This window comes from Nomascus leucogenys, chromosome 17, assembly GCF_006542625.1.
Source record: "Nomascus leucogenys isolate Asia chromosome 17, Asia_NLE_v1, whole genome shotgun sequence".
Classification (NCBI taxonomy): Eukaryota; Metazoa; Chordata; class Mammalia; order Primates; family Hylobatidae; genus Nomascus; species Nomascus leucogenys.
Window position 1 is genome coordinate 62,846,550 of NC_044397.1, and position 25,129 is coordinate 62,871,678.

A 25,129-nucleotide genomic window follows, 5' to 3' on the forward strand; every position below is an offset into this window, starting at 1 on the left:
GGTTCCCACACCACCCCTGACCCAAGCAGCTGGTAGAGTAGTCAGCCAACCATTTGTCAAATATGCTTCATCTTTCTTTTTCCAGAAAAGAGTTGAAACATTGAAATGAAATAACTCCTTATCTAAGAGGAGACATTTGCTGAGAGTGAGATCTTATGATTTGTCAATTTAGCAAAACATTAGTCAAAGATTTGAAGCATAATATAAAAGAGCACCCAATATAACTTAAAAACTCATCAATAAATGAACACTGACCTCTTAACAGCAAAGCACTGAAAATTCTAATACAAACAAAAAGACGTCATACTGGGGAAGACAAATTAAGGAGCCAGAAGGACTTAAATGCTCATCCTGACTTTTCCTAGGGCTTATTTGTTAGAATCATGGATGTGACATCAGTGGTAAAGTCTTCTTGAAACACAGCCTAAGATGAGCTGACTTTACCACTCTTCATATATCCCTCACATGGGGAAACCCAAAGTTTGAGTTAAAGTTCTATTGGATACCAGGCTTTTTGGGGAAGCATATGTAAGCGAAAGATAATTAATTGCTTCAAGACATGTTTTCACCCTCTATTCCACTTACAACCTGAAAGGCAGGCCATCTTTTGATTATGCCAGCCCTTAATAAATGATTTTGGAATAAATGAGTCAATATCCAACTCTCAGTTGAATAATCCTTTCACTAGCTCTTTGGTGCTGTTATCTTTAAGAATACTTTCATAGCAGATGAGGAAGGGTTGGCTAGAGCCACTCCCAGTCTTGATCTGGCTTCTTCATCCATTAACTTGTATTCTGATTCAGAATGTGTAATGTTTTGAAGGGAACTGCAGCTCAGTTTTGAAAAGCAGAAACACAGGGAAGGGGCAGAAGGTGAGAGATGGCAGTTATTCTCCATCTGAGATCATGTATCTTTTATCGCAGGTACCAACTCCAATGTATCTGCCTGAAACCATGCACAGGAAGTCAATCTTAGGCAGAGCACTGTATCTGCCCCAAAATGTTACCAGTGCCAAGGCTGAGAAACACTCCTCTGTAGGACAAAACACTCCTCTGATGTAGGACATCAGAATCACTCAAGATGTTGATTGAATAAATCTAGGATGAAGCCTGAGAAACTTTACTTTTTCAAAACCTCCACAAGGGATTCTGATGTCCAGCCTGAGGTAAGAATCATGGCTATAAGCACATGTCCAGATTCCAGGAAGGAGTGCCGAAATCTGAAATCTATTAGTGATGTCTGCCTGGGATGTCAGAAGGCAAAGTAAAAGTATGCGCCTCCCATATTTTCTGACCTGGCTTTATAGTTTACTCATTTTCCTACAAGACACAATCATTTAAGCCTTTATTATTACTAATCTATCAGAAAGAATCTTAGGGGAGAGAAAGAAATGCAAAGGAAAAGGATGCTAACAGGGAAGAAAGAGCCACAAAAACCAAGGCTCCCTAATCTTTGTATTTCTTAAGAACTTACACTTTTCTACAAAGTAAAGCCACTGAACCACCAAAAATTATCTCATATATCTAAAGTTTTCTATTTCTAAACTAAAGAACAAATCAAAATTGGTTAGACCTAAAGAGAACTCACAGTGTCAAAATCAAGATGGCCCCAAATCAAAGAGAAGCCCAACAAAGAAAAATTTGGTATTAGTAAGTTTTCATAGACAAATTCATATACACATCTCTCATTTCCTTAATATTTCTATCACATAAGAATCAGAAAGAGGCCATTATACCTTGTGACCTAAAACAATCAAGTCTGAAGGGATATCGGGATCACCTAGGTTAACCCCCAACCTTACAAATAAGGAAATTAAGGCCCAGCTGGGATGAATGACTGTTCTGATGCACTTCCAAATTTTTCCTCAGTAATTCTCAATTTACCTACTCCTCATACTTGTAGTGACTTTGAATCTAAGCTCTCTACCTTCTCTATATCATCAATTCTCTCTCGTACTCATTTCTTTCACCATCCAGTTTACATTCCACGTCCTCCACTTCAATTTCTCTCTTGCCAACATCCTCAGCATCTACCATCACTTGACTTCCTTGAACTCTCTTCAAATCTGCAACCCAAGATCTTTTGAACTGTCCACATTCTTTTAGCTGGGCTGTCCTGTCTGGCCAGACAAAATAATGTAGAAATGAATATAAATTCATTTATTTCTCACCTCACTGCCCCCTGGGTTCTGCCCAACTATTCCACAAAAATTATTTTCACTAGCCATCAATGGCAGTCTTACTGCTAAACTGAGGGCCACTTTTAGGATTCATTTCTATTGCTCTCTTAGCTGCATTTGCCCTTAGTGATCACATCTTTTTTACTGAAACACGTTTTCCCTTTGCTTCTGTGTTTTTCTCTACTCCTCTGACCATTCCTCAGACTCTTTTATGGGGTTTTCTTTCTCCTCTTGGTCCCTAAATGATGTACTTCAGTGTTTTAACCTTAGACCTTCTTCCTCTCATTTCTATAGTCATCCATTCTCATGGATTAGGTACCATCCATGTCAGTGGCTCTCACCTGGGGGTGATTTTGTCCCCTGGGGACATTTGGCAATGTCTGGAGACATGTTTCATTGTCATGACTTGGACATGCTACTGGACCTAGTGGGCAGAGGCCGGGGATGCTGCTGCACATCCCACTGTGCCCTGGACAGCCTCACAGCAAAGCTGTATCTGCCCCAAAATGTTACCAGTGCCAAGGTTGAGAAACACTCCTCTGTAGGACAATGAACCTCAAAACTGTTTCTCTCCTGGGGGCTCCTCAGAGTCAGAGCCACATTTCTAACCATCCACTGGGTCTTTCCACTTGATGTTCCTCAGGCATGACAAACTCAAAATGTGTCATCTTCCTCTGAAAACCTTGCCCCCTCCGGTGTTCATTGTTAATATTAATAGCACCACCCTTCAACCCCTCACTCATGCCAGAGCTCAGAGTGCTATCCTTCATTCATTGTTCCCCTCACCACTGAAGTACTATCTTCAATAAAATGCTGACGATCTACCTCTTGAATATCTCTGAAATCCATCTACCACTCCTCTTTGTTGGACTTCTACTTCTTCAGTCTTCTTGACATTCATCCCCCTGCTCTATCCTGCAACAAACATGTTGGAAACCTTCTCTAATTTAGTTGTACTGAATACAGTACAGCTGGTGTGTAGCGTGCTGCTATTGGCCACAGAAGCCAGCATATTCCGCTCTGTCTGCAACAGTTTGCATTTGTCTCAGATCTCTTTCTCCATAAGTGTGTATATGTGCATTCTCTCTCTCTCTCTCTCTCTCTCACACACACTCACACCACACACACACACACACACACACACACTTTATCTGATGAATTCATTCAGGTCTCAGTGTTAGATGTCATTTCCTCAAGGAAGCTTGCTATAAGACTTAGAGCCTGCGTGTCCCCCTTCTACTGTCCCATGGCACCCCATTCTTCCCTAACATAGTACAACAACACTGTTTGGATAACTTGCCAACTCGATTGGAATTTCCATTTTCTTTTTATATTACTGATGCTTATCACATTCCCTGCACATTGTAGGCACTGGATAAATGTCCAGTAAGTGAATGAGTAAGTGAATAATCCACTGTTCATTTATCTAGTTAGTAACAAATTTAGGTCCTCATGAATGTTCTTTCTCAAACAACTTAATAAAAATTTGGCCACCTTAAAAATGTTTTTTTGGTTCACAGCAATTTAATTTAAGACAAAAGAAATTAGAAATTATATCACACTTACTTTATATATTTGGTTATTTATAGATGGATAATATGCAAATATTTTGTGAAGAATTGAGCTTCCACATAAAATTGTATCAATACAATTGATACTTACTTTCATACCTTTAGTGAAAATTTATTCCTAAATTGATATAGAACACATGCATTCTCTCTGAACTGACTACAAAGTGTTGGATAATAAAACAGAAAAGTTAGCATCATACTTTTATTTGATCTTTTAACTCAAGTAAGGTGCACAAACTGTTTACCGGCACCTGCATTTGAACCTCATTTCTTAAATGTTCAACACTGCTTACACTTAGCTTCCCAAACAGGATCATTCTAAAGCCACCCCACTGAGCTTTCTTTGCAACTGTGCTTAAGGGTGATATTTGCACACAAGTGCTAAGTCTAAGTAACTTCTACGGATAGAAAAAAATCCCAAGAAAGATAAAAATGAAGACCAAGGTGAATCCCCAACACTGCCTCCATACTTTTTGGGTCTTAGATACTGCACCATTCTTGCCACACAAAAGCAGAGATTACTGATGAGTTTCAGCCTCCTACTGTATTAGGTTACACTGTGTAAAACAAATCTACTGCCAGGATGTGAACAAGGGGATGCAGGAAATGACGTTCCACAGCTTTGGGCAACTCTGTGGATTAAATTTAATTCTGCATCCTGGGGATATGTGAGTTTAGACCTTAGTCATTATTTGAACCTTTGTGAAATGAAAATCCCTTCATCATGGTGTAATATACAGTGAAAATGAACTTCTTCCTCGAACATAAAAGAAAGTAAAATACTTTTTGCTGATCTTCTTTCATGAACTCTGTGCAGTAACTGCAGAAATCAAATGATTTACTCTCTTAGGCTTAATACATTTTCAAATCCCTAGACCTTTTGGTGGACCTTCTGCTACCTGTCCTTCTGTCAAACTGTAACTTATCTGTGACACCATTAGAAACTCATATTAAAATGGAAGCTGTAGAATTCAGTTGGCTGATACCATCATGCCCTTCCCTTCATTGGAAAATGGCCCAAAATGTTTCATCTCTGTAGTCCTCTAAGGTAAGGAAAAAATTCCATGAAGAGGAGTAGTCCTCATTAATGAATTCCTCATATGGCATTTTTCTGGGTTGTTTGTGAGCCATTTCAAAATTGAAAGAAAATTATTCATTCAAAGAATTTAACTACTCATACTGAAGGCCAGCCTCTGCAAACTTTGGGTACATCATACCTGAATAAAAGAATTCAAAACTTAGTAGGGAAAGCAGACATGTAAAAATAATTATAGCAAAGTATGATAAACACTGTATTAAAAGTTATGGGTCCTTGTCACTTACCAAATACTATTCTAAATGCAGGATATGGATAAACTCATTTAATCCCTATAATGGCCCTATGAGGTAGGTTTTATTCTTACACATTCCCCCCACCCATAGTAAGTGTGATGGACTTTTAACATGTCAATTTTTCTAAGCTATAGTCTCCAGTTATCTAGATAATAATCTGGGTGTTGCCATGGTTGTACCTTATAGATGCAATTAAAGTCCATAATCAGTTGATTTTAAGTAAAGGGGATTATCCTAGATAATCTGGGTGGATATGGTTCAATCAGTTGAAAGGCCTAAAGAGCAGAGTTGAGGCTTCTCTAAAGAAGAAATTCCAGTCTTGTACAATAGTTTTTACCTGTGCCCCAGAGTTCCAGCCTGCCTTTCCTGACAACCTGCCCAGTGGGTTTTGGACTTTGACAGCCCTCACAATTGTATAAACCAGTTCCTTTCAATAAATTCCTTACTATATATCTCCTACTGGCTCTGCTTCTCTAGTAGAACCCTGACTTACACAATAGGTGAATAAACAAAGCCAAGGAGGCTAAGTAACTTGTCCAAGGTGATAGGACTAATATGTGATAGAGGACAATTTTAACTCCTTAAGTCTGAGTGCAAAGACCCTGGATTGACACAACTATATTTGTGTGTCTGATAGAATAACAGGTTCAAAAGAGGCACAAACAAGAGATCCTTACTTCTAATTAATAGGATTGGTGGTGGTGAAGAAAGTCCTCTCCTAAGGAGATTTCAGGTGGAGGAAGTGCTTGAACTTCAGGGATAAGTTGAGCTTTGCAAGGTGACTAGGGTATGAAGACACACAAGATGAGGATGCTAGAAAAGCTCTGTGTGTGGTGCAATGAGAAGTGGAAACACACACATGCGGGAATCACGCATTTCATGTCACTGCCTGGGATCTTAGTCTCCAGCCTCTCACCCTTGAAAAGTTGGAGTAGATGGCCTCTAAATCTTACTGTAAAGAATAAATAGACAACCTGTGTAAAGAATCTTACAAGCTCCCCGGCACAAATAAGTGTCTATAAAATCACTTCCCTTCTCCATCACACCAATGTCTCCCTCCCCTCCAAAGTTACCTTCAAGTATCACATGTTCTGATCCTGATGATAAATTAATATGGCAGACATGCCATTATATTCCACCCCTTTCTCTGTAGAACTAAACAGAATATACCCACTGTGTGCCAAGAACTGGCTTGGCCATGGGAGATGTCATAATAAAGAAAACAGGTTTGGTCTCTAACCCCAAATTGCTTGCAATCTAGTCTGAATGGCATAATTTTATGGGGTCTATGATAACTGATATGAAGAGAAAAATACACCAGGCTAAGACAGCAAACAGGAAGGGGCCTTAACTCAGGCTGGGGTTATCAAAGAAGACTTCCTGGAGGAAGGGGCATCTTAACTGGTACTTGAAAAGTGAATAGGAGTCAGCTAAATGGCTGTTGTTAATTAGTAGGAAGAGTCCATGTGAAGTCATAGTTCATAGTTGAAGAAGTGAGCGGCATAGGGAATTCCCAAAGCACCCCTTACCCACTCCCTGCTTAAAGATCGTCTGTGGACCGACAAGTTAGTGTGGTCAGCCTTTTGGCTGGCAGTGCTCAGACAGTGAGAAGGACCCTCATATGGAATCTCTTTCCATCCTGTACAAGCCAGATGTGAAAATAAACATGCCTGAATTCAAGTTCACTCCATTGCACATTTTCCTGTACTTCTACTGAAGGTTAAAATGCTAACTCACTTGGCATTTCAATCAGACTCCAGCTTCTGCCTAGCTGGCTGGCTTCCAATGCCAATTCAATGTCCTGTGGTGTGACAACAAAAATTTAGCTTCTGTAGTAAAATGGAAAGTAATAATTTGAGTGGGAGGGGAAAGTGCAGCCATTTTCCTGTGGTGTTACAGAAACTTTTCTAGCCACATTTGATCAATTTTAGTCTTATTTCTCCCTCATAGGTCTTCTATTTTTTTCTTGTTATGCCAAAAGAAACATTTTATGAGAAAAATCACAGGATTTATATGTTCTCTGAACTGGAGTTGTACTAGAAATTTATGTGAAATCCATCTATGTGTGGACTCTTGGGACAAGATTGTGAATAAACAGTCCTGATGAAACTGAGTATACCAGTCATTCAGAGAAATGGGCAGAAAGAGGTCACAATCAGACACCTGAGGCTCATTTAAATAGGAAGCCTAGACCTCAGGAAGAGCTACAGCAAATGTTTGCTATTAAAAGAGGGTCCCAAGGACTTCAGCTACTTGGCATAGGCCTGCATCCCACTCCCCACACACACAGGGGAATGACATTTCCCAGAAGGTACTGCTGAGGGGGGCCTTGTCTCAGTTCTCACTTAGAGAGCTGAAAGTCAATATGGTGGGACACTCCTCAGAGGTCTCAGTGGCATGGAACATTGTGTCAAACTGGGTGACCATATACAAGTTGTGGCCTGAAGTTATTTGACTGAAGGAATCCCTGCTCCCTGGTGAAGTCCAGTTACCACAAAGGCAAGACTGCCCTGTACCAGTCTGGGGTAAATGAAAGGCATCAGCAAAGCTGGAGGTTGTAGGTCAGCACCAAGTCCTAGGAAAATGTGCCTGGAAGTCACAGAATATCAGCAAGGTCAAAGGGAAGCAGGAGCTGGGCCTAAGCAGAGCTGTGCAGAACTAGAGTGGCTTCAGAAGATGCAACAGCAAAGACCCAAGAGGACATCAGTATGCACCCACTGGTGGAAATGGGATGACAACTTCATTTGTGTGCAGTGAAAAGTCCCTGGTCCTGCATGCATGCACCTGGGTACACATTGTGGGGTTGGGGGGCTGTGGAGAACATTTACTCCCCCCCATTTTAACAGAGACAAGGAGGTGGCAGAGGCCCCATCCTGGCACAGAATCGACAGCCTGTGGATCAAGTCTCCGAGGAAAGCATGAGGAGAAGAATGTTTTGTGTGCTTTGTCAGAGTTCACACTCACTCCTTGGCCATCTTGAGCCTGAACTATTGTGGAATAAAATACCCGGCAAATGACAGAAGAGATTTTGCCCAAGGTTAAGGGGACATGCCTGCTCTGATCATATCTGGCCGTGGAGGGAATGCCTATGAAACTGAGAGGAAAGTGGCTGCTTCGAAAAGGAGAAACAAAGAGAGACAGAGAAAGTGAGAGAAAGAGAGAAGGGATAGGATCCTCCTTTTAGATAAACCAGAATTACTAGGGCAGACTTATATGAATTTCTAAATCTCAGTAGCTCTTCTATTCTTGCCTTAATTAAGTATTTTCTTGTTAAAAGAACAAAGAGAGACTTCAATGACACTTCAGTTGAACAGACATGAGATAGGTAAGCTAGAACATAAATAAAGGCAACACATTTAGAACTGGGGTTCACAGAGAAATAGATGCACCCGCATTTGGAAATCAGGCCTTCTACAGAAGTAGAATATCATTAAACATTCACCCAGTCCCAGTAACCTGGATATCCAGTGATCTCTTTAGCAGCTGTCAATTATTGCTGCTGCATGATCTCCCCTTCCGGCTCTCAGCTACTTGCTGGCCAGCACACATGGACTGATTGCTACTCACCTGAGGGCTTCTGCCAACTGTGGCTTCCACCTATTCTCTTCTCTCTGCTTCTCAGTTGCTGTTCCTTAACTGTCTTCCAGATGTTCTTCCCCAACTGTCTTCTAGGTGCTTTGAGATGCTGCCAACAGATGCTGTTGCATCTATTCAGACTCCCTAAAGTGCAGATCTGAACACTCAATGGCAAAGTTTGGAGCCATCACCAACTCATCCTGCTCATTCACTGGGGGCCAGCCAGGACAGCAGGGTTACAGCATTTCTAGAGCTGTTTGCAGTTGGTTGCTGGATCAGCAGGGGCCTGGGCATGTCAGTCCATGGTCTCTGCATTAGGAAGACAGCATAATGCATGGGAGTTGTAAATATCATAGAAAATAAGCAGATCAGTGTCACATGCTCAGAAAACACTATTACAGTAAGAGAGAGTATCATCCTCCCATTAGAAAGAAAACACACACACACATACACACACTTGATAATAGAAGGTGATATTCCAAGGATCTTGGTGTGGATAGAATTGCTGTGCACACCACAGAGAGGAGAAATTTTCTGGTTCCTTCAAAGATGGAGGAGAAAGAAAAGAAGGAGGAGTAGAAGACATGAGTAGTATTACCAGACACACAAAATGTTTAGTGTGAGAACTCTGTGAAACTGGTGAAGGACTTGAGTTCACTTGAATTCACACCTCATTTGATGAGAAGAAGCACATACAGAAGCAGAAATAGAGATAAAGAGAAAGTATTTTGAACAAACAGTGTTATACTTAACAATTTGACAAAGTAGAAGGCTCCATAAGACAGAATATTTTATTGAACACATACTGGTCACTCATTAAGCATCCAATCCTCTAGGAAATACCTTATATTCCTTGTCATAGGTAATTCTCTTAACCCCATGAGATACAGATCCTGAATTTACAGAAGAATCTGAGGCTCAGAGCAGTTATGTAACTTGCATGAGGTCACATAGCTGTAAGTGTTGGTGCTCTGTCTTTATTTGTGTCCTTAAAGTTCTTTGGCATATGGACTCACTTTAGATGTCTTTTTTTCTTTGCCTTTTTAATGATATAAAATTTACAGCCCAGGCGCAGTGGCTCATGCCTATAATCCCAGCACTTTGAGAGGTGGAGGCAGGCAGACTGCCTGAGCTCAGGAGTTCAAGACCATCCCAGGCAACATGACAAAACCCTGTCTCTACAAAATATGCAAAAATTAGCCTGGCGTGGTGATGTGCACTTGTGGTCTCAGATACTTGCTGAGGCATGAAGATTGCTTGAGCCTGGGAGGTGGAGATCATGTCACTGCACTCCAGCCTGGGTGACAGAGGGAGACCCTGTATCTTAAAAATAAATAAATAAATAAAATTTACTTTGAGTGCAATATGCAGATATTAAGTGAATGATGTGGTGAGCTTTGATGAATGTGTCAACCTTTGTATTCATCACCACAAACAGGATGTTGAACATTCCCATCACCTCAGAAGGTTTCCTCATGTCCTTGCCAGGGCTCCTCACTTCCCACAGGCAGCCCTAGCTCTCAGTGTCTATCCTGCTGGATTAGTTTTGCCTATGTTGGATCTTAATTGGCCTTAATGGAATTGTACATTATATGTCTTGTGTGCCTGGCCTCTTTCAGTCCCCAGTACGTGAGGTTTCTATGACTTACATATATCAGTAGCTCATTCCTCTTTATTGCTCAATAGTATTCCACTGTAAGAATAAACCATAAATTGTTTATCCATTTTTCTACTGAGACACATTTGCATTGTTTCCAGTTAGGGGCTATTATGGACAAATCTTACATAAACATTCATGTAAATGTCTATTGTGGACATGTTTTCACTTACCTTTGGTAAATACTTTGGAGTGGGATTGCTGCTTCTCATGTAGATGTATGTTTATACAAATAGCCAAAAACTTTCCAAAGTGACTGTACCACTTCACACTCCCCACAACAATGTATGAAACTGCCTGTTGCTCCATAATCTTATCCCATTTTGCATAGTCAATCTTTTTTATTTTAGCCATTTCATGGATGCAAAGGAATATTTCCTTATGGTTTTCCTTTGTATTTCTGATAACAAATGATGTTGAGCAAATTTTCCTCTGCTCATTTGCTATTCCTGTATCTTCTTTGGTGAGTGTCTAATTTTTTGCCCTTTTAGTTGAGGTGTTTGTGTTTTATTGTTAATTTCTAAGAGTTTTTTATATAGTCTCCATTTAAGACTGCTTTCAGATATATGTATTGCAAATATTTTCTCTCAGATGTGACTTACCTGTTCATCTGCTTTTTTCTTTTCTGATACAGGGTCTCACTGTCACCCAGGCTGGGGTGCAGTGGCACAATCATGGCTCATTGTAGCCTTGACATCCCAGGCCCAAGCGATCTTCTTATCTCAGCTTCTCAAATAGCTAGGACTACTTGGCTACTAGTAGACATGAGCCAACATGCCTGGCTAATTAAAAAAAAAAAAATTTAGAGATGGGGTCTTGCTGTGTTGCCCAGGCTGGTCTTGAATTCCTGACCCAAAGAGATCCTCCTGCCTTGGCCTCTCAAAGTATTGGGATTACAGGTGTGAGCCACCACAGCTGGCCTGTGTTCATCTTCTTAATTCTGCATTTTGCTGAGCAGAAATTTTTTATTTTCATGAAGTCCAATTTATCAAAATTTTAAATGTTTACTACAGTTTGTGTCCTTTAAAAAATATATTTGCCTTCCTCAAAACCATTGACTTATTTTCTTGTTTTCTTTCAGGAGCTTTATAATTTTAGATTTTACATACAGGTTTATGATCCATCTTGAATGGACTTTTGTGTGAGCTATGTTTCAAGGTTCATTTTTGCCCACTACATTTATCTAATTGCTCCAATACTGATTATTGTAAAGACATTCCTTACCACATTGAAATGCCTTGGTACCTTGCCAAAAATCATTACAAGTATCTATATTGTTCTATTTCTGTATTCTCTATTCTTGTACCATTGATCTTTGTATATTTAATTTATTAGCATACTATCTTATTTCATAGCTTTACATTAGGTTTTGAAAACAAATTAGGTAAATGAATCCTCTAATTTTGAAATTATTTATCAAAATTATTTTGGAAATTTTAGTTACTTTGCATTTCCAACTATAAAAAAGTGTGCTGAGACTTTTATTGCTACTGCGTTAAATCTATAGGTTAACTAGAGGATAAATGACTAGCTGTAACATTTCCACTATAATTCTTACTGGAGATCAAAGGCAGTCCAGAAGAAATAAGAGAGGAGATAGTGGAAAGACCAAGGCTGATATAAAATCACTGACAGAAGAGAAAGTGCACCCTAAGTTGTTCAGATTGAAAAAGAATCCTGATGGATGAGTACAAATTACAGGGAAAGAGGTTTAAAAGACTCAAGGAAGCAGTCTTGCAAACGTAATGCTTCAGAAGAGAAAAGAGTAAAATGAAAGCAATAGTGACCCTTTGAAAACTGTGCAGTAAAGAGAAAAAGAGGCAAGAAAAATATTTAGGATCTTTCAAAACCAAATAATGTCAAATATCCAAGGACATAAGACCATCCCCCATTTTCACTACAGAAGCCATTAGATAAATGAACTGTACATTGCTCTTCTGGCAAGAGGGTGATTGTGAACCAGCAATCTTATAGACCACTCTATACTAACAGATCTGAACTCAAAATGCAGGCATAGGTACAAGTAATATTCATTTATTACAAAACTAATATAAAAATAAAAAATCAAACTGAAAATCAAATATAATAGAAATGAAAATCAAAACTTCTCTATTGGTAAACACTTTCCCTTACACACACACAGAAACAATAACAAAGCAGAAAACTATGACACAACACTTCAGATTTAATTAAGTACTCTCCCATAAGCATTTGGGAGTTTAAAAAAAATCCCACCTTGAATCAGAAATCTAAAAACCAAGAAAATAGATATACAAAAAAGCAGCACAAAAGAACATTATATTTGATCACACTTCTGAAAGATACAGAAGAAAAATCCAAAATTATATTAAATAAAGAAGAAATTACAATGTTCCCAAGAAAGGATGAATTCCAATGAAAATTTAATAAAGGGCATAGGAACAAGACAGAAACATAACCAAGAGATGAACATAGAATAGAGAAAGAAGTAAAGATGTTCATGTAGAAAGTGTTTGAAGTGGAAGGCAAAGAGAGAGGATCCAACTTATGTATAATTTGAATTTCTAAAGACAAAAAACAAAGCCATAAAAAAGTAATACATAAAACTATAATCCAAAAGCATATTATAAAAATAAAAGAAAAAATTACCAAAATATTAAAAGGACTCGCCAGGTACCCGGGAAAATTGGCCCACAAAAGTCAATCCATAGATATGCCCCAGTAGACCATTAGATCTTAAATAAAATAAATCCTTAAAGCCTCCTCTTCATAAAATGAACACATATGCGAGGCAGCAGTAAAGATGCATTTTAAAAAACTCAAGGAAAAAAGTATGCAGCAATAATTTTGTATCCAGTCAAGGTGTATTCTAAGTATCAAGGCTATAGATAAGTAGTTTTAAATATGCAAAGAATTAGGAAATTCTATAACCATAAGCCCTTCATGAACAATTTACTATAGTACGAGCTTCCTCTAACCAAGAGATCACTGGGAACAGTTTAACAAAAAGACCAATGGTGAGCATTTAATAATATAGTAATAGATCTAAAATTAAAATAAAAACAGGGATAAAAGTAAAATTATAATGTTCTATGTTCTATATGATGTGTTATATGCTGTGGTAGTGTCATATTAACAAATTACAATGGCATTTAATCAATTAATTAAAAAATATTTACAATATGGCTCACAGAATATAACCCAATATTATATAATGTATACATATTACTATATAAACAAAGACTTTCAGAAAGACTAAAACTAAAGGAATGAGCTGCTGTCACTGCCATCTGTCACTAAGGCTAGCACCACAAATCACCTCACAATTAGGGGCATGAGGAAGCTGTCCAAGAACCAATTAATGGGCTACCTCTCCAATGCTCAGAGGGAAAAAGAAGAGGTAACACAAAATAAAACTGGCATTTCCTCAAGGTAAGGTGAAATATGTGCACTGCACCCTGTCTCTCACAATAAATGCATCTGTAAAACCTAGATCAGCAGTGAGTTTCACAGTTTTTTTTTTTTCACCAGTATTCCACAACCTGATCTCAATATAAACCAAAACTTGAAAGTGTGTCCTAGACACAAACGGACATCTCCAGGAGAAGCCCTCTGGAACTCCTCTGCTTTGAGGAGTAGAAAAATAACTACTAACACATAGAGAGTGTGGGGAAAAACACTGTTTTTCTCTAAGTTTCCTTTTATGGCAATGGTGGCAGCAACAGAAGTAGCACTGGATGCCATAGTCTTTATAAGAGGAGGAGCCTTCCTCTGTGATCTGAAGTCGTGGTTCCAAGAGAGTCATGCAAACTCATTGCTACTTCTCTTTCTAACCGCTTACTGCCTGGTTTTGCATATGGATGCAGTCATGGGACATGCATACCAAAATGGTGAAATTAAAATTCAAGACTTTTGGCTGGAAGACTGAAAAAGGGAGCTCCAGGGAAGCAGAAGTTACCAGAAACAGAGTGGAGAGAGAGCACCTCAGAAATATGACCCCATGAAGTTGGTGCTGAATTCTTGGGCTCACCCCAGAACTGTATGTGTGTGGATCTGATACTAAACAGTATGCCAAACACCTTAAGAACTGCACTAAAAAATAGAGCAGCACACAGGTCCCACACTGGTCAATGAGTGGCACACATGGGACAAATTTGAACTTAAGGCTTTAAAAACTGAGTGGATATTAAAACCACAATCCACAGGAGACTGGTAATAACTTGCAGCCTAAACCAAATAAGGTTGATTGCCTGCAAAAACAAAAAGTAACATTCTCTATAGGATTTGAATAAAGTTCAGGGTATCATAATGTAATATTCAAAGAAGGCAAGACCAATTAAAAATTATGCATCATAAAAAAAATCAGGAGAATCTGACTCATATGGCAAAAGATAATCAACAGACTCCAAAGTGGAAGGACACAGGTGTTGGTATTATTTGACAAAGACTTTACAAAGCTATTATAAAAAATGGCCAAGAAGTAATGAAATGAATGGAAATATTTTAAAAGTCTCAGCAAAGAAACACTAGATATAAAGAAGAACCAAAGGAAATATTAGAACTTAAAAATACAGTAATCAAAATTTAAAACACTGTGTAGGTTTAAATAGGATCAATACCAGAATGGAGATGGTGGAATAAAGAATTAGTGAACCTCAAGATAAATTAATGGAAATTATCCAATATAAATGGCACAGAGGAAAAAGCAAAAAAAGCTTCCCAGGAAGCTGTGGGAAAATACCAAAAGGTCGACCTTTGTGTCACTGGAGTTTCAGAAAGAGAGGAGAGAAAAGACAATGCAGAAAAACACTTAAAGAAATAATAACAACATTTCCCCAATTTGTCAAAAGACATAAATACAAAGACTCCAGAAGCTGACTTCACTCCAAACAGGATAAACCCTGTGTGCATGTGCACATACACATACACACACACACACACACACACACACACACAGTAATGCCCAGACATATCATAATCAAATCAATGTAAACAAAAAAATTCAAAACAACCAAAGAAAAATGATACATTACTTATAAGATAACAACGTTTGAAAAACTGTGCTTTCTTCTATTCACAATAGCAAAGACTTGGAACCAACCCAAATGTCCATCAATGATAGACTGGATTAAGAAAATGTGGCACATATACACTATGGAATACTATGCAGCCATAAAAAAGGATGAGTTCATGTCCTTTGTAGGGACATGGATGAAGCTGGAAACCATCATTCTGAGCAAACTATCGCAAGGATAGAAAACCAAACACCGCATGTTCTCACTCATAGGTGGGAATTGAACAATGAGAACACTTGGACACAGGCAGGGGAACATCACACTGGGGCCTGTCATGGGGTGGTGGGAGGGGGGAGAGATAACATTAGGAGAAATACCTAATGTAAATGACGAGTTAACATATGCAGCACACCAACATGGCACATGTATAATATGTAACAAACCTGCACATTGTGCAAGTATACCCTAGAACTTAAAGTATAATAAAATAAAAAGTAAAATAAAATAAAATAAAATAAAATGACTAACCAAAAAAAAAGAAAGTAAAATTGTGCTTTCTTGTAAGAAACCATTTATTCCAGAGGAATTGAGATAATATTTTTGAAGTATTTAAAGAACAGAATTATTGACCCAGAATTCTATATCCACCAAAAATATTTTTCAGAAATGAAAGTGAAATAAATATATTCTAAGACAGTCTCAGCTAAGAAAAAATATAAAAATTCATTGCCAGCAAATTTGTTCTAAAATAATTACAAAAGGAATTTCTTTAGACAGAAGAAATTACACCAGAACATCAGTAATGAAGGAAGAGGAAAAGAAATAGTAAGTACCTAGATAAATACTACTGACTGTACTTTTCTTCTAAGATTCCTTAAAATATGTTTGAATTATGAGAGTAAAAATTGACATTATCTGATAAAGTTTTTGATATATGTAAGTGTAATATATAAGACAACTAAAACATAAAATGGGGAGGTATAGGGATCTATATGTTTGTCAAAATTTCTACATTATATTTGACAGGGTAAAAATTGATTCTAAGTAGACTTGGAAAAGTTAAATATGTATATTGTAATCCCTATAACAAATACTAAAAATTATACAAAGAAGTAGAGTACAATACAGTTTTTTTTTAAATGGAGTACTGAAAATACTTCAGTGGAGTGCTTAAAACCATTCAAAGGAAGATAGAAAAAGAAAACAATGCAACAAAAAAGAGAGGGAACAAACAAAAAATAAATATGAAGACTGTAGACATTAATCAAAACATAATAATTACATTAAATATAAATGATCCTACACACCATTTAAAAGAGAGATTGTCAGAATGACTATATATTCTCTATAAGAAACTCACTTGAAATACAGCAAACTAGGTAGATTAAAAGATAAAGGATGGGTATAGGTGTGTCTTGCACACACTAACCAAGAGAAAACTGGAGTGGCAATATTCATATGAGACAAATTAAACTTCAGAGCAAAGAAAATTATCAGAAATAAAGAAAGACAGTACATATTTTTAAAAGGTTCAATTTACCAAGAAGACATCAAAATCCTAAACGTATTTGTAGTAAAAAGAGAGCTTTTAAAAATGAGAGAAAAAGCTAAAATAAATGGAAACACCCATGGTTATTGTTGGAAACTTCAAAACTCCTCTTTCGCTAATTGATAGAACTAAAAGGCAGAAATCAACAAGGATATAGAAGATAAGAAAAATGCCACTAACAAACTGGATGTATTTGAGTATTTGATGTTTATAGAACATTCCAGCCAACAATAGCAGGATATATATTATTTTAAGTGCACATGTAACATTTACCAAGGTAGATGACATAGTGGATCACAGAACAAACTTTAACAAATTTTTAAAAACTTTAATCACATAAAGTATGTTACCTGACTTTAAAATATTTAAACCAGATATCAATAACAGAAAAATAAAAGGGAAATCTTCAAATATATAGAAATAAAACAACACTTCTAAATAAGCAATTGGTCAAAGAGAAGATCGCAAAGGAAATTTGAAAATATTTCGAAGTGGACAAAAATAAAATAAGACATCTCAAATTCTGCGGGATGCAAGTTACCAATGCTTAGAAGAAAATTTACAACATTAATGCTTATATTTGGTAACCTAAATAGTAGATATACCGCTATACGAAGTGCTTCTGTAAAGGGTTACAGTCCTTTAATGAAAAAGGTGAAAGGAATTAACATTTATTGACACCTTATCTTGATCCAGACACTGTATTAAGCATTTACCCATGCTTTCTTATTTCACTATCATGATAAAATGGAAGGTAAATATTCTTATTATATTCATTCCACAAATGAGGAAACTGTAGCTTAAAAAGACTAACTTCCCCAAAGTCACACAAATCCATTGTCAAGGCTGATTTAGTTGCTCAGTAAAGTAGTGGCTAAATCATTAAAACACTAAACAGAAAAGCAACACATGAGTGGAGGAATGGAGGGATGGAGGGATGGAGAGGCACACTGATAGATGAAGAGATAAATAGAAATATGTAGATAAATTTTGTTTTACACGGTACAGCCATGACTCAAATGTACTGTATATAAATAAAACCCGTGGGAGAAAACACAGTCTTTCCACTATAAAGGTATTTCCAAAATTTAGTACATCATAACCATTATGTAGAATGCTTGTTAGAGCGACAGATGCTCAACTTCCCTCTTAGGAGAGCCCAGTTACAAGGGTCTATGAAAGAAAACAGGAATCTGTGTTTTTATCAAGCTCCTCAGGTGAGTATGCCAAGACAAATGGTGGAGATGCTGTAATATACCCAATTCCTAATAAAGACATAGATGATGTAAGGAACTGCCTCAGTCTTCTGAGGGATTATTTCAGATCACATCAACATAGAAAAATGCACCAAAGCCCATACGGCGGGAATTTTATTATATAATTAACATAGCAGTACCTCATATAAATGGAGATGGGTTCAGTGATCAGGGGATGAACTGTGCTAGTCTGTGAAGATGTGAATCACTGCCAAGGTCGTGAATCAGCTACAGGAAGGAAGAGGTCAGGATAAGGTCATCTGTTTGTGTGTCTCAGGGCCTGTGTGTCTGAGTCTAGGAGAAGGCCTTTGGGATACCTTTCATCATTTTATTAAAAAAATATTTTTGGAAATGTAATAATTTAAATTTTCCTGAAGCATGCATTTGAAGATTTTTGGTGGGTACATAGAATGAGCATTAAAGGAACCCAGCCAACCATGAAGAATTTGCTTTTCTTCACTCTTCATTACCTACAACATGAATTTGTGGAAAAATACTGATTTTGTACCATGATGTAACCCACCCCTTGAGAGAAATTTCATCATCAAAGTCAAAATGTGGCTTACTCATATTTTAAAAATATAAGCAAGAAGCCCCGAAAAGTATATTTTAGAAACAAACCCAAAGATTTTATATTTAACAATGAACCCAAATAATTATATATTTCCAAATCACAAATGTCTGTATTTGTGAAAGGTCCTGGGTTCTATCCCTTGGGAATACTGAAGGTCTGTAGACCATACCTCTTTTCTGCATAACATTACACTTAAAACTATTAATTACAATAGATGCATGTTGGAAATAACTGGAATTTGAGGGACAAGCCATGATTATTTAATATATAAAATTAAACTTTTGAAAGCTTATTTTTTATTTTTCTTTTTTAAAGGTTTTTTTTAAATTTTTATTATTATTATACTTTAAGTTTTAGGGTACACGTGCACAATGTGCAGGTTTGTCACATATGTATACATGTGCCAAGTTGGTGTGCTGCACCCATTAACTCGTCATTTAGCATTAGGTATATCTCCTAATGCTGTCCCTCCCCCTTCCCCCTACCCCACAACAGTCCCCGGAGTGTGATGTACCCCTTCCTGTGTCCATGTGTTCTCATTGTTCAATTCCCACCTAAAGCTTAATTATTAAGACTGCATTAGTTTCATTAGTTTTATGTGAATAAAATAAAACTTCGAATACAATGATCTAGCTTCACACTAAGAGCATAGTAAGTATTATGTTCAATGGAGAAAATTTGCTCTGATAAAAAAAATGGGAAGAGTTAATGTGCAGCCTCAAGGGATCATGAGCGACTGCTTTGCAGTATGTTCTTTAGTAAGTGTGCTGACAATGGAGAGGGTCATTCTTCACTCATGTATTAATGGTGCAATTCCTACAACATAGAATAAGTCCCTCAGATGTACATTAACTAATTCAACAGGGTCTCATGGATTCAAAACTGATGATCTTCTTCCACATACTAAGAGAGAAAATAATAGATCACATCATAGCTCCTTGGAACTTGGTAGTGGCATGCTTTAAATTCAGGATGATACATATTTTGCATGTTTTGCAATATTTTTCCTTTTGAGCTGATGAAAGACATCATTAACCAATTATAGCTCTCTAATACTCAGTTCAGGAAGCCGCTGCGAAAATTCAAGAAAATCTTGATAGAAGAACCCCGCTTGCTAAACCTGCTAAGAAGTTGCTTAATTATTTTGGAAAGAACTAAGTCCAAGGAGGAAGAGTCATGGTATGGACCAAGGACAAAAAAGAAACAATGCAACCACCAGAATGTTTAAAATTTTAAAGGCAATACCAATGTTGGCAAATAGGTGAAACAGTTGGAACTCATTCATTGCCATTTAAAGTAGACTTCTCCCACTGTGGAAAACTGTTTGGCAATAAAACAAATATATACTTACTTTTTGTCCCAACAATTCCACTCCTAGGTATATATAAGAGAAATCATTGCATGTGCCAAAAAACATGACTTGTGAGTAACTCAGAACAATTTTATTCATAATAGCTAATGTACAATTATATGAGAACAGGTAAATCAATTGTAGTCTTTCATATAATAAAATATTGCATACCCCACCAAATAGAACAAACTGCTTACATATATAACAACATAGATGAAATATCAAAAGATTGAATACTACTGGAATCCATTTATATGAAGTTCAGGGAACTTTCTGGGGTGATGATAATTTTCTAGATCTTGATCTGGCTGGTGATGACATTGCTGTATACACAGGTAAAAATTCACCAAGTTGTACACGTAAGATTATTGTACTTTATATAGGTTATTCCCCAATAGAAAATAAAAGAACATAGAAAATAACATAAAGAAAGAGCAGGATGTGTTCATGGCTTGGAGATTACTGTAGGAAGCTCAAAAATATAACAATTTTCCCCCCTCTTGGTTCCCATTTTTGGCTTTTGTTGTTCACTTCTGTAGCTCCTATGTAGCTGTGTGTTAAGGGAATGACCCTCTTTCTTGGAAAAAGCATTCCCTTTGTTTAGAAATTCCAACAGGACTATTCTGGGGCAGGAAAATGGAAGACTAAAGCAGGTTTGTCAATCAGCTTCTCAAAGTACAAAAGTAGCCCAACCTAAATAATAAGTGAAGAATACCATTCAGGCATGCATGACCATTGCTTTGATTTTTATTGGGTATTCCTGGAGTTCCTGGAGAACTCTCTTGAGAATGTCTCAGGGATCTAGTGGGGAAAATACAACTACAAGCAGCAACTGGTAAGGATTTGGGGATTTGGGGATTTGGGGTTCTAATAATCTGTTTTCTTAAGCAAACACACAATCTTCTCAAGGTTTTTATTTGTTTGTGTGTGTGTGTGTGTAGGGGGTGGGGTTTGGTAACATTTTGGTTACAAGGAATAGAAGTATACATAAGCTAACTCAAGTAAGATGGAAGATTATTAAACCAATGAAAATGAATCTCATAGAATCGAAACATGAATTATAGCAGGACACCACAGGAAATAAAGTGGAAATTGGAAAATAAATCAGAAACAGAAACAGAGGTGCCTTTTCTACTCCTTTCTCTCTGTGTCTTGTCTCCCCATGTCCATTATTCTCTTACCACAGAGCTGCCTTGTCAGCATACATATCTGTTGCTCAACATGACTGTGCTAACATGGGTGACAACATGGCAACTTCAATCCCTAAGTGTGGCTTTCCATATGTAAAAAGTTTACTCTCTGTCATTGTAGGTTCAGTTAGTTAAAGCCCATGAAACCCTTTTAAGCTTTCAAGATCTGTTTGTTGGGCTAATTCTCAGGGGCTTCTGAATCAAAATGCGATATTGAACACAGGATAAAATTTTATAAACTCATACAAATGCTATAAAAGCAAATATATGTCTATGTACATTTCAAAAGTATGCATACACACAAAAACCCAAACACAAATAGTTACAGCAGTTTTATTTATAATTGCCAAAAACTTGAAGGAACAAAGATGCCCTTCAATAGATGAATGGAAGACAAACTGTGGTACATCTATGCAATGGATCACCATTCTGTGATAGCAAGGAATTAGCTATCAAGCTACACAAAACTATGGATGAATCTTGAACACATATTACTAAGTGCAATAAGCCTGTCAAAGAAGGCTATACACTGCATGATTCCTTTTATGTGACATTCTGGGAAATTATAGAAATAGTAAACAGAGCAGTGATTGCCTGCAGCTTGGGGAAGGGAAAAGGTTGAGTAGGTGAGGCACAGAGGACTTTCTAGGATGCTAAAACTATTTTGTATGACACTATAAAGGTGGATACATGGATCTATGAATTTTTCAAATCCTATAGAACTTTACAGCACAAGGAGTAAACCTTGAAATTGTGAAAAGAGTGCACTTTAAGTGTTCTCACTACAAAAAAGATAAGCATGTGAGAGAATGCATATGCTAATTAGTTTGCTGTACCCATTTAATAATGTATATATGTATCAAAACATCATGTTGTGTACCACAGTATATATAGCTTTTATTTGGCATTTTAAAATAATTTTTAAAGCAAAGGAAATCAGAAAACAGTGAGCCTTAATGTATACAATTTTTAAAAAGTCATTTAGAAGGTCTAGGATCCCAGGTCTGGGATGCAAACTGTGACATAAGAATCTAACTGTGCTACCTATGAGTATATAAAATAATATCAATGAAGAAGATGGGAGAAAATGTGCTGACCTTAGTAACTTTGGAAATGAGTAGAGATTGTAAGACTGAAGGCAAAGAAATTGCACATATGCTCTGTACTGTAGTTGATAAAGTTATTTTCTATGGGGATATGGGTTAACAATTCTAAAACTACACTATACATGTTTACTGAAACTATACAATTAAGTAAATACATGGTGGATGGTAGGATCCAGGTAGCAGGTACAGACATGCAATAGGATAGGATGCTAGAATGATCCATGTAGCAATGGATTGGAGTTGGAGGCATTCAGTATGAACTTATGTCAGTGTAACACAGAGATACGTTAAATATAGAAGTAGTTATAGGTAGGTACATGTACATTAATGGATTAATATACACACATTTTCTGTAAGCTAAAATGGCTTAGAGGCAACAAACTCCATTAGCAACACGCACATCTAGTGCCCCAGATCTTGATTTCTACTACTATTATCCAATAATAGAAACAATCTACATTTGGGAAATGGTTGATTCTAGGACTGAGAGAATATGCAACATGAGTCTGAAGCATCTTGTGTTGCAGAATGTAAGTAAGTGCTCAAAAACAACAACAAAAAAGTATATGCACACAATGATGGGGGTAGGTCAAAGAGACACCGGAGCCAATTGAAAGTGCTCCCAATAGCCAAAATTGTAGTGTTTTAACAATAAAATAAGCAATGAAGTATTCAATGATAATCTAAAGTATAAAATAAATATCCATGAGTCTATACTGATATGATTGAATTAAGAAATCAATAAACAGGGAAGAACAGACAAAATTTTCTGTGCAGAAAAATTCCGAATAATTTATGTAGATTCTTTCCCTCATGGAGATGGAGCACAGCTCTCCATTCCTTAAGTGTGAGCCTCACTTAGTGGCTTTCTTCTCAAGTAAGCCCCAGGAGATTTCTCACCTTCCATATCCCCTTATGAGACATGCTACCTCTGTCTGTCTGGTCTTCTTTCCAAAAACTCATGACCTCAGTTTAATTATGAGAAAAATATCACGCAAATTCCCAGCTGAAAGACATTCTATAAAAATATCTGACTAGTAGTCCTCAAAACTGTTAAGGTAGCTGGGCATGGCAGCACAACTTAGTCCCAGCTACTTGGGAGGCTGAGGTGGGAGGATCACTTGAGCCTAGGAGTTCAAGATTGCAGTGAGCCATCATCGTGCCATTGCACTCCAGACTGGGTAACAGAGCAAGACTTTGTCTCAAAAAAAATTTTTTTAAGTTTTTTAAAATTAAAAATCTGTTAAGGTCATCAAAAATAAGAAAAGCCCAGAAAAGCATCACAGCCAAGAGAAGCCTAAGGAGACATGACTATATTTGACATGATGCCTGATATTTTTCTGATAATTAAACTGAGGTCATGAGTTTTTGGAAAGAAGACCAGAGAGACAGAGGTAGCATTAAGAAAAGCCCAGAAAAGCATCACAGCCAAGAGAAGCCTAAGGAGACATGATGACTAAATGTCCAGGCACAGAAAAAGAACATGGGTAAAAACTAAGAAAATCAGAATAAAATATGGATTTTAGCTAATAATGACATGTCAATATTAATTCATTAGATGTAACAAATGTAGCATAGTAACATAAAATATTTACAACAGGGGAAAACAGGCATAGGGTATATAGAACTCTGGATTATCTTTGCAATTTTTGTAAATCTGAAGCTATCTATAATAAAATTTTATTGAGAAAATACATGTACTAGCTTAAGAGTACCAAAGGGATATTTCCAAGTAAGAAAAATGAAGGGGAAATCTATATAGTACACAGAAGCAAAAGATGTGTGGCCAAGGTGAGTGGTGCAGAATGTAAGTAAATGCTCAAAAAAGAAATAATAAACACACACACACACACACACACACAGTGATAGGGGTATGTGACAGGCCCAAGAATTGGACATAGGGATGCCCAATGACAAATACCAGCCGAGGAGCCAGAATTTGGCTCCCCACGTGAACTGGGGAATATATTGTGAGTTCACAAATAAAAATCCAGATATCCTTACCCTCCAGATTGGAAATTAGCCTTCTGCCCCAGGTAATGACTGTGAAACAGGTTACTTGCTTGAGCTCAGAACACCAAGCCTATGTGTGGCTAGATACAGACCCTGAGTCGGAGCATGTGTAGTATAAACCTTAAGAAGATGCACTTACATAAAACATCACTGGGAGCCAATGAAATCCACAGGACCAGGCACAGGCAAGTGTGAAAACAACCCATTAGGAGATCCTTATAACCCAAGGCACAAGATGCAAGATGAATTCATAGTCAAAAATTATAAAGCTTTTGAGGAAGTTCAACATCATAACAGTCTACAGACTCAACTAATGAGGGAATTTACATTTTAGGAGTTAGAGATAATAGAGCAATCTACAAGAGATGTAAATATATCTGTTTGAAATGTCCTATGGAGGAAATAGCATGATAAAAATAAAAACAGCATTTATGAAAGAAGAGCCAGTGGATTTTTTCTTTCCAGTAGAAATGCTGAAAAATACAATCATTGAGAAAAAAATTCTAAAAAAAAAAAAAAGTTTTAGTCAATGGTTTTTAACCTTGGTTATGCATCATAGTTATTTATGTCCATCCCCTGACCCACACCGATTAAACCAGGAACTCTAGGGGTGGGACCAGGCATTGATACTTTGTTAATCTGCCAGGTGATTCTAAGCTACAGCCCCTATGTGAGGTACTCTGTTAACATATTAGACATAACTGAAGAGAGAAGTATTAACAGCAACAAGAACAAAACTAGACATAGCCTGAGACAGAAAAGAGGAGAAAAAAGAGAATGA

At 37.2% G+C, this 25,129-nt stretch overlaps 1 long non-coding RNA gene across 1 annotated transcript; it reads right to left on the minus strand.

Moving 5' to 3' along the window:
* Window positions 1–3,744: 3,744 nt before the first annotated feature.
* On the minus strand, window positions 3,745–10,196 carry LOC115830910. The gene is made up of 3 exons (XR_004026454.1): window positions 10,012–10,196; window positions 8,650–8,967; window positions 3,745–4,507 (listed from the first exon to the last, which is right to left on the minus strand). It is a non-coding gene; the product is annotated as an uncharacterized LOC115830910 (long non-coding RNA).
* Between the last annotated feature and the right edge of the window lie 14,933 nt (window positions 10,197–25,129).